A 14,188-nucleotide genomic window follows, 5' to 3' on the forward strand; every position below is an offset into this window, starting at 1 on the left:
CACTATGACCCTGAAACCAAATGACGAAGTATGGAGAGGGAACAGATCAGCTCTCCGGTTCACGAAAAATTAAAGGCTCAACCCTTTGCTGGTAAAGTGATGCTGACCATCATTTAGGTCTCATAGGATCCAGTCTACTGAGATTACTTTGAAGAATTCTTTCCCAAAGGAATCAAGAAGCCACAAGAAAGATGGGACAAGTGTATGCATTTTGGGGGTAATTCTATGAAAAAAATAGACCAAATGTTGAAAGAATCCAATACACCCCGTTTTTGAGTTATAGCCAACTTCAATCTTAGTATGTTATACTTCCGAATCCCGGATCTCATCCTTACTACAATTTATCTGCTACGGATAAATGTTGAAGACGAGAGTTCGGTCGTGATCACAAGTGGCATTCAGAAACTCTATGAATGAAAGGAATGCCTTTTTGTACTCACATCTTCATCCGCGGCCGCTGCAATGGTTGGGAGGAGGGAAATAACCAAGGTCGACGATGAACACTATCTTGCTCGCGATCCTCGCTGGAAGGAAACGGCTGCGTTCATTGCGTATGAGGAAATGTGTCCCGCAATCAACCTCAAGTGTTGCAACCGTTAACAGAAAGAATTCACTTCACCGCCACGGTTGGCAGCACTACTGCACGCCCAATAGCGTAGCAGGTTGGCGGGGACTCCGATATTGAGCGCGGTTCATAGGAACCTCCCGTGTAAGAAGTCTTGCCAAGAGAAGTCCTGTTTACTAAAACTTCGTGGAATTTGAATAGTGGCAGAGGGAAAGGAACTGGGGCCCGCTTGTTTTATTTTCAAACTGGCCACATATCCCTCACAAACGATCCAAGAAGTGGAAGATCATCAATCGCGGACGATGTTGCGGCAGTGAAGAAAGAGGAAGACTTAATCCTATTAGACCGAAGAGCAACCACCAAACTTATGTTGAATTAGACTAATCTTAGTTACAGCAATATGTGGAAAATTATTTACTAAGAACTGTACATGTCAAAGGTATCAGCACGCCAGGATCCACGACAAATCCTACGACCTCTTTTCAGAAGAAACCCTGGCGCGACCTGTTAGGGGAGATTTTGAAATTTTGGAGCAAGACGAAAAGGACTTTTTTGGACACCTGGTAACAATGGACGAATCTTGGATCTAATAATATAATTTAGAGACCAAAGAAATAAGCAAAGAGTGGAAGCACAGCGACTCACCTCCCCCAAGGTTCAGGTTTAATATAATGCAAAATATTTTAAAAAATAAAAGAATCTTTCACTTCAGTAAAAAATAAAATAAGATTTTTCCACAAAAAATATTTCCTTCATTAACAATAAATAGGAATTCGATTTTGAATTGCTTTCAACTATAATTTTGAGATAAGTGATTTTTTTCTCGCTTTCCGGCCGTTTCTGTTTTTTTTTGAAATCAAAATTCTACATAGGTGATTGTACAATTATGTTTTATGAAATTCAGGGGTGCTCACACTTCAGCTTGACTTTTTCGACCATAGCTGTTTTTTTTCTACTGGTTCAAAAGGCATTAATGGCAGAATATACCCAGGTGGCTAATTTCCAAAGACTCTGCGGGAGATGCCACAACAGTAACTTTTAACGGAGTCATCCGCTAATGTGCACTTCAATACAACAATTTCGGAGTGTAAAAAACATTCACTTTAGTGAAGGCGAATGATTTCTACACTCTGAAATTGTTGCATTGAAACCCAGGTGGCTCTTCAAATAAAGGACTGCCCATCACTAGATGGTTACCATATCAGCAACAAATTGACTCGGAATCTACTGACTAAACGAATGGGGAGGGGGGGGATGAGGATATGTTGGTAGATTTTGGGGTTTTTAAGGATAGGATCATGGGGGATGGTTCACATTCTCCTATATACCAGCTGAGTATGAGGTGTATAAGTATGGTCACCAACAAGAGGAATTAAGAGTGATAAGGGGATTTTTTTAACCTGAGCAGATCTTAATCTTGAGGAGGATTAATAATTGCCCCATCTCAGCACATCTATTGTTTTGCCCTAATTTGTCTTAGGGATTCACTCCCTTGGGTCTTGCTTCATAAATCACAGATTTGGTCAACCACAGGAAAGGGGAAATTGCTTGGTGCTGAGTGTGTTCTGAGAAATTCAAATGATGCAGGAAAAGTTTATTTTGAATGAATATGGAATATTGATGGCCCCTGCATTCATAGTTTGCTGTTCTAAAATTTTGACACCAACAGAAGTATAAGCATCCACATAGTGATAGTCTGATTATCACTAGGTGCCCATTCAGGGAATGTCCCAAAAATAAGTACAATGATCTCTTTCATCTTTTTAAACTCAAAAGGCATTATCCACTAAGAGTGGGTACCTCATGGACAGAGAGTGAACAGTAAGTTTAATGTGGAAGTCTTTAAAATGCTCTGGAAAAGTTTGCAATTCATAAGGAATAAGATGTTCACCAACTGGAGGCTGCACCATGAAAACACACTGTCTCACATACCTTCCTTGCGATCATGCACCTGACCAAGCACAAGTTGGCAACACTGTCCTAGAGCCCTAATGTGGCACTGCAAGACTTTTTTTGTTCTCAAGAATATGGAGGAGCTTGAAAGGCAAACATTTTGGAATGCTGGATAGCATCAAGAGGCAAAGACAAGGTGCTTGAACGAGGTTTTCATCACTGCCTTCCAGGAAGTGTACCAAGACTGACAGAGGTCCTGGCATTGCTGAGTTAAAAAACAAGGATGATATGTTGAAGAATTTTTGTTATTTTACTTTGATCTAGAATACCTTTTTTCCAGATTTATTCTACTTATTACTGGGGCAGAACTCATCCTGAAACAAAATTAATTAGAGTAAGTATCATTCCTTCACTCTGTCATCAAGAAATAACCAACTGACCTCCCAAATTATCCATCTCCCCATTTTACTTCACTAATAATCTATGTAGCCTGCAGCTGGTTGCATGAGTTCCGAACAGCTATCCAAACCAGAGAGTAATGGGAACACAACTGTTCCTGTAGGCAGTCCATCTTCCCTCCTATACCCCCCAGCTACCAATTAATGGAACAGAGAGTTTTCAAAGATGCAGTTGTAACATGTAAATCTAAATGGGAGGTAGGAAGTAGCCGGCACACTGACAATTAAGTTTTGTCCTAAATGTAGCTCATACAACTAAGTCTTGACTCCTCAATATGTGATATATGCATGAATGCCAAAAGCTTCAGACTAAATAAAACCTTCAAAGTTTGAAAAAAATGAGTAATTTGGAAAAAAAAGTTTATAACCTGGAATTTTGAAAATATTGAAACGAATTTGACAAAATGATTCTGTGGTCACCTAAGGGAGGCAGACATGAGAAAAAGAAGGGTTTAGTGAGCACAGTATCATGTGATGCTATTTGAGGCTTAGAGGCATAGCAGTGGCTGGTCAGTGTTCAGCCAATGTCTAACTCAATAAGTAGATTACCATTAACAATAATAATGTTCAATTCAGAATTATATATAGTTTATAGCTTTATATCATATATATACAGGCAAATACAATTTACAACATCAGTACAACCATTTTTAGAAGACATTTCTATTGTCTGGTCCCCAAAACATTAGTATCATGAAAATGTTCAAAGACACTTCTTTTTACCCCAAACACTAAATATTTTTTTCAAAAAAGCTGTTGAAGACAATCCGTTCTATCGAAAAGTTGATGCTGCTGATATTGAAAAAATTCTGCTAAGTGTTCCTTCAAATAATTGAAATTTGAAATGGAATTTGGTTACTCCATTTGATATTATATCGACTGTAAAAAAGTTTTTTTAAATCCAACATTAAGGATATTTATGGTCTGTCTATTTCTCTAATCAAGGACATTATTTTGCACATCGTGGAGCCATTAGTTATGTTCCTCAACTTATGTTTTGAGACAGGAGATTTTCCAACAGCTTTAAAATATTCCAAAATAGTACCTGTCTAAAAGAAAGGTGATCTAACACAGGGCTCTATGAAGGTGGTCTACCATAGGGCTCTGCATTTGGCCCAGTACTTTCATCATCATAATTAATGATTTGCCCTGTATTATGAAATCTACATCTGTTTTATAGGCTGATGACACTACTTTTGTACAAAAAAGCGAACATCTAGAAGATGCAAAGTTACGATCTAGTGCTACCAAAAGACAGGCTTAGAAATGGTTTGATATTATTCATTTACATTTTAGTACTAAAAAACCGAGCATATTGTATGCCGTCTTAGATTTAAAAAAATGAAATTGGCATTGTTAAAATACTAGGAATTTATATTGATACAAAGCTTAACTGGGAGATCCACATCAGTCAGATCTGTAATAAACTGAATAAAACTGTTGATAGGTTAAGAAAACTCAACATTCACATTTCAAATGAGTATCTTTTAACACTTAGTTATGCCTTCTTTCAATGTCATTTGAATTACGGTGTTAAGTTATTGGGTCATTCCCCCACATGTTAAACAAATTTTGCAACTACGTTTGCTCTCTTGCTAATATAGCACCTCATGATTCCTGCAAGTCTTTTTTTATTAGTAATGGAATCATGACTGTATTTAGTTTATATATCTTTAAGGCTCTGATTCATGTGAAAGTTAATCTATAAGCTCACCAATGGAGACCTCACATCTATAACTACACCACAAAGGTAAAACGAATCTAAAGACTACTTATTGTATTTTGTCATCAACTGACAACACATTTCATAGTGTGAGCATATGACTGTATGTTCACATTATGAATCTGCCTACTCAGTTTAAAATGGACTATATCCAGGGTTTTAAGAATAAGGCACATGTACACCTAGTTATTTGCTCCCCCTCTTTACTCATTTGATAAATTCTTTTGTGACAATTTTCATCACATTTAAGGACTTATGTTTATATATTAAGTAATATTTATATTGATGAAATTTAATATGGTCATAGCATTTTTCAAAATGAATAAAGTATTATCATTATTATTAACATATGTCTATAATAATGCAGGTAAAATGACATTGTCATCTAGCCACTCTGTTTGATATTTACCCTTTTTCAGATAACTGAATAACTATATATGCAACTCATATTTTCTCATGTTATCTAGAGTGAATATTATTCCATGAAGTTACCACATGAGAAATATAATCCACCTTCCTATTCTTCTTTCCTCGTGCATGATAAATGATAAGTTAATACTAAGGAATTAGATATAATAGGTACTACGATACTTCAGAAACAATTTTGGCCCATTCTCATGCAGTTTAAATCCAGTTGCTCGCAGCAATTTTAAGAACTACTTTGATGTTTCAAATATGATTACTGCAATCCTTTAAATATGCACATAGATCATTCAGAGAGTGATTTTAAAATAAGGCAATCAGCCCCTGAGTACCTAAGAAATCAATCTAATGGAGACTTTGGGAGAATAAACCAAACCAATTGCTACCTTGTATACTTGATGAACATAAAATTTTCCAACAAAAGCAGTATCAATGTTAGATACTTAACCTAAAAGAACTTAATGAAAAGCCTAATTTAAATCACTGATGCCAAAATATTCGGTATCACAAAAATATTGAAATGCATCCTCAGCAAAAACTGTAGAATAACCACCCACTTTAGAATGCTTATTCATTTTTCAATAATTGACATCAAACTGTTACTGCCCACACAATTCAGAATCAGAAATGGTAGAAAAAATAATTACCTTAATGGACGTAGCTGCAAACTTTTCAACTGATTTTGTACCGTAGCCGTAATACATTCAAATTGTAGACACAATGGATTTTTACACAAAACCTGGGATAGAGCACACTCACGACTTTATTCTGTTTTAAACATGTTGCGCTAAAATTCCAGTTGCGAATCGAATTTTGCTTCGTCGTTTTTCAGCGATGACTTTAAAGGCATAAGGATGGTGATTCTAAAACAATGCTCAAAAGTTATCAAGGCAGAACGAATAGCCATTTGCGATTTGGCAAAATATTCATTGCCAAGAAATAATATGAAAGAAAACTTGGCTAATATACTGTATGAGGTAACAACGCGTACCATTTTGGATTTTTAATTGGATTGAATCTTTTGACTTGAACATTTGATCGGTCGCAGTTGAATTGACAGTATCGGAGTTTATTTTCAATATAAGTTCCTATTTTTGAAAACTCTTCACCTCTAATAAGAACATTCTACCAATCTGAACAGGAGAGAAATTCGTATACACGACCATTTGTTATACCGTATTTTCCCATCGATAACGCGCAACTTTTGTATAACACGCAACCAAAACTTAGTAGTTACAATGAATTTTTATAGATACCCACGACTTCATAGTTATCTTGAACATGTATAGATGCCGCGCATCTGTATATATGTATTGTGTGTAAAACTACGTCAATATCCATATCCTAATAGGTGGTTGCAGCCAAAGAATACATGGAATCACAGTTGCCTGTGGCTATATCTACCGTAAGTATACAGAAGATTATAGCCAGGTGATTGAAATTAATTCCAATTCTGTTTTATATGCTGATGACACTACTTTTGTGCAAAAATGTCAACATCTAGATAATGCAAAGGTACGATTTAGCACTACCCAAAGACAGGCTAAGGAATGGTTTGATTTTAATCATTTGCAGTTAGATACTAACTAAGTCAGCATATTGTGTGCAGTCTTAAAAAAAATAACTGATATTGAAACTGCTAAAATACTAGGAATTTATATTGATAGAAAACTTAACTGGGAGACTCACATCTGTCAGACCTATAATAAAATGAGTAAAGCTGTTTCAACTGTAAGTCGACTGTAAAAAAGAAAGCTCAACTTTCTCATTTCAAATGAGTATCGTTTAACACTTTACCATGCCTTCGTTCAATATCATTTGAATTATTGTGTTGAATAATGGGGTCATTCCCCACAAGTTAAACAAATTTTCCTACTACAAAAGGAGCTATTTGCTCTCTTGCTAATGTACCACCACATGATTCCTGCAAACCTTTTTTTTATTAGGTATGGAATCATGACTGTATTTAGTTTGTATATCTTTAAGGCTCTGATTCATGTGAAAATTAATCTAGAAACTTACCAATTAGGATCTAACATCCATAACTACTCCACAAGAGGTAAATTAAATCTAAATACTACTTATTGTAGATTGTCCTCAACTTACAACACATTTCATAATGTGTATGTACGACTGTTTAACTATCTGCCTACTCAGTTGAAATAGACGGTACCCAGAGTTTCAAGAATAGGGTATATACCTGGTTACTTGCTCACACACTTTACTCATTGGATGAGTTCTTTTGTGACAATCTTCATAACATTTAAGAACTTACATATAATGTAATATTTATATTAGTGACATTCAATATGGTTGTACCATTTTTCAAAATCAATAAAGTATTAATATTATTATTTAAGCCAGAAGTCATCGATTCACGAAATAAAATGGAAATCGCGAGGCTCTGAAAAAATTTAAAGTGGGAGAGTCCAGCACGGAGAAGCGGTGATTAAGTGTTTACATCAAAAGAAACGTGCAATGAGATACAGGAAATGCTTCTGGCCTGAACTTGAAACACACTTTTCGAATGGATCATTTCCATGAGAGCAAAAGGAAATGTCAACACCTAGCCTGTTGCTGAAGGCTAAAGGACTTGCTAAAGAAAACTAAATAAAAAACTTAAAAACCTCCCCATCATGGGGATTTTGATTCATGAAACGAAATAATCTGTGCATTTGTACAACTTCGATTGTTGGGCAAAAGCTACTTCAGAACTGGGAGGCCATGATAGAGAAATTTAGAGTATACGAGACGTGCATCAAAGAAAATCTGTTTGGAGTGGATCTTGTGTATATTGGCAATATACATGAAGTGCCTGTTGGTTTTGATCTTCCTGTTTCCAGGACAGTACATTTAAAATGATCCAAAGAAGTTTCCATACCTGCAACTGGACACGAGAGTTCGAATTTAATGGCTGTCTTAAGTGCAACCTCCGATGGTGAACAGCTTCCACCCTTGGTTATTTTTAAGAGAAAAAAATTACCCAAAGGAAGCTTCCCAAAAGGCATCTTAATTGCTGTAAATGAGAAGGAAACAGTCTTTTTTCAAACCAAAATCTTTATTGATAATTGGCTCCTGCCATGCTCATATTACTGACAACACAAAACTGTTATTGAGCAAATATTCCAAACTGGCAACGGGTGGATTAATAAAAAAGGTCCATCCGCTGGATTTATCAATTCATAAACCTTTTAAATCAAAGTTATGTTCTAGTTGAGAAAAGTGAATGATGTCTGGTATGAAAGACTACACAGAATGGGGAAGGATTAAAAGAGTGTCTTATGATGAACTAAGGCGGTGGATCCTGAGAAGTCGACAGGGTGTCACCATGACTTGTGTAAAAAAATTGATTTGAAAAAGCTTTAGGCAATATTTCAACCCCAATGCTAGAAAGTGAGGAAGAGTTAATTTCAGAGAGTGAACTCGGTGATGTGCCTGAAGAGATAATGTATGCACTTAATTCATTTAATTGTTATTCAGGTGATGAATTTATTGGATTCGAGGGATTGACCTAAACTATCACATATTTATATGTACGCGTATATAATACAACGTACTCCTGGTATACATGAAGAACTGTGTAATAGAATAAAGAAGTACTACGTATTTAATTAAATGAAGTATGGAAGTTATATGCTTCTTCTTTTTCTCATGGATTTATGAGATGAAATAACTGTTAATGTAGCAGATCTGCAAAAAATAGAATGCAATTAGAAGGGCATGCTTCGAGACTAATTTTTTAATGAGACACTTCTTTAAATTAGTGTGTACATAGGTATGTAGATGTTTGGATTTTTTCAATTTGCATTACCTAACGTGCATTGTCATTTTTTCAATAATCTGAACATTTTTTTATAGATAACGCACGCATCATTGATGGGAAAATACGATACTTGGCAAGGATTATTTCTGCAATCTTATGCACGATGCCCACTTCTGTGAATTTAAAATCATAAAACTGGCCCACTTGTAGCCTGGGTAATATCATTGTGATGAGTTGCGAATCCTTGTAGAATAACCTGAATTATGCATTAATTGTTTAGTGGACCAAAAAAGCATGCACTGAAAGTAGTGGTTGGAGAGAGAACAATATGAATGATTGAGGTAAGAGGATTTAAAGTATGAGTTATTAAGCAAAAAATTTATCTTTTCATGTATTGTAAAGACAGCACCTGAGGTGAATTTCTTTCAGAATACACAAACTCACTTGGGGTTTCCTGAAGCAAATTAGAATTATTTAACCTTTGTAACTATTAGCCTATCAAATTCATGATTGCTTACAGATTGATTCCAGATTATCCCATGATAGCTCCTGTAAATCAAAGATGGCCAGAACTGGCATTCTTGAAGGCAACTTTCGAATAAGTCAATGTAAAACACAATGGGATCAAATGAAAGATATTCTTGGTTAATTTAGCCATAGATTTCAACCAATGTCCTGCAGTGGAATTTACAAAGGTTGGGAACTTTGGAATTAGCTTTCATACAAAAACTAAAGCATTAGATAGTGGAACCCCTCATGGGTAATTTGCATCCAGATAGGAATTGCTGCAGTTTCTCTACTCCCTTCCAGCACGCAATCTCAATCTTGCCTGCTTATCCTCAGCAGTGGCCTTATGGGCCTGGGTATAAGAATTTTCTGATGGGTTGAGCATCCTACTCTGTTTCTTTACTTGAGATAATTACAAGTTGAACACCTTATAAGACAGGACCGAGCTGCAATGGGTTACCATTAGGCTGCTTCTTGGACCAAAAGTTTTGTTTATGTCCTGGACTCTGTAATTTAGCAAATCCACCTAAGCACCTGAAGCCAAATCTGAAGAAGCTGAATTCCAAAGTGGTGGAATGTCCAAAGAGGCCATGGAGGGGGTGGATAAGGGTGGAAGGGTAGGGGTATCGGGTATCCCTTAATATTTTATAAATACACCTTCTTCTAATGCCACTTTATTCTAGTTCTCTGAATGAGTGCATATTTGAAAATTAGGAATATAACAATTTTAATAAAACTTGCACTCGATGGAATTGCAATCATCCTAAAGAGCCACAAATGAGGATGTGGGGGAAGGTGAGGCATTTCATAATAGCAAAATGGTTTCTGGGGCACCGAATTAGCAAAAAGATTCTTATATAAGTAATTTTTCTTTGCATTTGGATATATTTCCCGTTGCAAAAAAATGCAGATATTTTGTTTGGAGTGTAGGTGGCCAGAATCCATGTTTTACCAGGTGATGAACAATAGTTACCAATCTGATCAGTTTCTTCTTTTAGCCCAAGCTCAATATTTGTTTTAAAACTTTAATGATATGTAAGACAGTCCTGCCATCTACAGAAACATCAACTTGGGTCAAAATGTCCCTAATCTTCAGGGCTTTCCTGTCAGCATATCATCCTCACACATTAACTTTGTGCAGTATTAAATATTTAAAAAAAATCATTGGCGAATATGAATTGCTACATGTGTGAGCTCATCACAGTTATTAGGTCCATTTGATAGCAGAAAAATATGTATGTATACTAGTATGAGAGAGGGAAAGAAAAGCCCACCTATCCAACCTTATTAAATGAAATTTTAATGACTTTTTCTAATAAAATTGTTCACTTTTGCATTTGCATTAAATGAATTCTTAATTTCCTAGAAATTGCAGTGCTTAAGAGCACAGCCCTTTATAGAAAATATGCATTATATCACACACATTATAGTTTCATGAATTCTATTTATTTATCGAAAATTAACTGTTTCAAGTCCTAAATAAAAAAATTTAAGGTGAAATATATCTTCTGTTAAAATAAACAACAGCAGATAGCCAATGAAGACTTTCATTTTCAAAAATCATAAAAATTACATTTTGTTTGACAGAAATGGGTTTAATTTATTGTTAAAGTATATTTTTTTAAAAATATATATTCTAACATTAAAGTCTTATCACACATACAGGTGAAGGCCAAATATAGAGAAAGGAATTTCCATCACACCTTTCAATGAACAATTTTCGCTCTACAATCAGTGATGTAATTACACATTATTAAATCTTCTTATTAATATTTAGACACTTTTGTCATTCCTCAAAGAATAATTTCATGGCTCAAAGAATTATTTCAACTTCTAGAAAAACTCAAGCACATGGATGATGAAGCTAAGCCTTAATATTAATCTTTCTTAAATGTTAAGAAAGATGAGTGTTGCAAAATACAGGCACAGAGATGTACATTATAGCATATGCAACAGACACCACAGTTGAACTTTTTCATTAATGGTTTACATAATCAACAATTTTAAATCTATATATATTTTTTACAAAAAATACAATGTAGGTAAAGCAATAGTTTTCTTCAGGAAAACAACAATGGCTCTCCTATTACATACATTGATTTTGCTTGCCATGAAGGCGTGCAAATCTTTGTCTCATTCAACACACAACTTGATGCTAAAAAAATTAGCATTTCCCTGACTTTTCCAATATCATCCAATGTAGGCTGTACTTTTAAAAATATTTATTCAATCTAAAAATGAACATGAGGATTATTAAAACTCTGATACAGCTCTTGCTTTTTGCATAATGGAACGCAGGGTCCTTTAAAATAAAAAAGAGATGCTGGTACACCCCTCCTTCCTCTCATTAAATAACCATTTCATTGGTTTTAAGATGCCATTCTGGCTTGATAAAATTCAGAGGAGAGGTTCCCAGAAAGGCATTACAGCATGTACACCATAAAATTAGCCCAACAAGGAAGCATTTATCTATTAATGGTATTTGCCAGTGCTGATGGTACCTTCAAAAGTAAAAAGAAAATATATATATATATATATATATATATATATATATATATATATATATATATATATATATATATATATATATATATATATTATATATATATATATTATATATATATTAAATATATATATATATATTATATATATATTAAATATATATATATATATATATTATATATATATTAATATATATATATATATATATATATATATATATATATATATATATATATATATATATATATATATACTGATTAGGCTATAATTAAAAACCTCAATAATTTTGGGTAAAACTAACCTGGAATATTTTTTTTGACAATTTCAGTTTTCTAAAATAAAATTCAAACAATATTAACTGTTTGCTGTCAATAACCTGTATACCTGCTAATGTCAATCACAGGTGCTCTTTGGCCCATTTAACGGTGCCCAACAGCTGGTTTAAATATATACTCTATATTTCAAATTGAGTAAATTTTAGAACATGATTAAAGCATGGACACAGAATATATTTTAAAAACCAAAATGCAAACTATAGTGTTTCAGGGTGGTCCAGAAACCCTTTGCTCTCATCATATATCTACTTTGCAGGCCAATATGAAACAATCATTAGAATAGGTCATTATAATAATTGTTTTGCAAGAGTAGCTATCACAATCTTATTAATGGAGATTTGCTTTGTAAACTCTCTAAATATATAATTTCTCCATAACCCTATGTTTTATTTTTAACAGGCACACCGACAGAAGCGCCAACATGAAACTGTTATAGTATGCATGCATATTATTCATATCCATGACCAAATCAAAAAGTGAGACTCAAAAAAAGTATTCTTAAAAAGGAAGGCTTCCCTAGTTTATGATGCCTGTGATATATATCCATATTTTATGATTATGCAGTATTCAGCCTGTTTTGTATCATCACTATTCTCATCATCATTTTTTGACATAGCATTAAGAATCATCGCCAAACCTCTCTAGAAGCTGAAGCAAATACCCCAGTTTCTTCCAGAATATTTTCCATGACTTTGCAAACACTTCCAATTATGGATGCACCTACACCGTTTCCCTCTATTCTTTCATAATGTCCTCTGATGGCAAAGCCTCACTTCACATGATAAAGTCACTTCATATCACCCAACTTTGAATCCCTACAGCAGTTTGTTACTAGTCCATCATTTGAAAGACAATAAACAACCAATGTCAACACTCCAATATGCTAATGTTGGTGCAATGGTGTAATTCCCAGGGGATGCAATTTTTGATGAGATCATTGGAGTAACTGGGCATTAAGAACTAAATAAAAGCACTATGGCCCATCCTCTTTCCATTTGTAAATAAAACACTCCAGTGATCAACCCTCAAGTAAAAAGAAATATACACATTAAGGAGTATCACCATATTTCAAAGGTCTAAAATCAGCCAATATTATACCATGGGCATAGAAAAATAATCCAAAGGCAGCAAAAACAGAATTTTTTTAAAAAGTAAAACACATTTGCATGAATTAAAGAAAGCTCTGAGGTAGAAGTGCAATACTAATCAATGCAAAAAATATTCATCTAATGAATATACAGAACAGAAAAAGCTGATCAGAAATCAGTGATTTAAATCACACCAACATGAAGTGGCAGGTCCAGCAATTACTCTCATTTAATCGTTTTGATTTCCAACACAAGAAGTTAAATCAGGTTAGCCATCTACTACATTTTGCAGAAAGTGCAATTATTTAACTTAATAATCAAAGGAATAAACATTGACTTATTTCTAAATCAATAGTCCATTGGATTTGTACATAACTGTTGTATCTATGAAATATCTTCATAAATTGAAGAAAGTCAAAGCAATCTAACTTTAAAGGCATGAATGACAATTATATAATGGTATTTTTAACTCCAGTTTCAGGGTGAAATAATCATATTTTAAAAATTTCTGAGGATTAACAATATACATTTTCATATATTTCATCATATATATAGATAACAGTCTGTACATTAACAGTGTTCAATTAAAAAATTTGTATAAAATATATAGTATGTTATGCAAATATAGATGATGAATCTGCACAAGGATTTCATTCTCATTATGTACAATAACTTGCTCAGTAACTTCCCTGACACAATGAAGTATTGTGCACTAATTTTGCTTTTAACCTGCATTAAACAATAACTTCAGGCCTCTTTTGACACTACACTCCCATTATATTTTTTCATAATCACAACTAATAGGATCAAAAACCTTTTCGAGCAACAATTTCTATTCATACCATATTGAAGAGAGTTATCTTTCATGTGAAGAGTAACTAGTAAATGTAAAAATATAATAAGGGGCTTGAGACAAACAAGGGTAATATAC

This window comes from Hetaerina americana, unplaced genomic scaffold, assembly GCF_022747635.1.
Source record: "Hetaerina americana unplaced genomic scaffold, ioHetAmer1.1.p SCAF_4, whole genome shotgun sequence".
Classification (NCBI taxonomy): domain Eukaryota; kingdom Metazoa; phylum Arthropoda; class Insecta; order Odonata; family Calopterygidae; genus Hetaerina; species Hetaerina americana.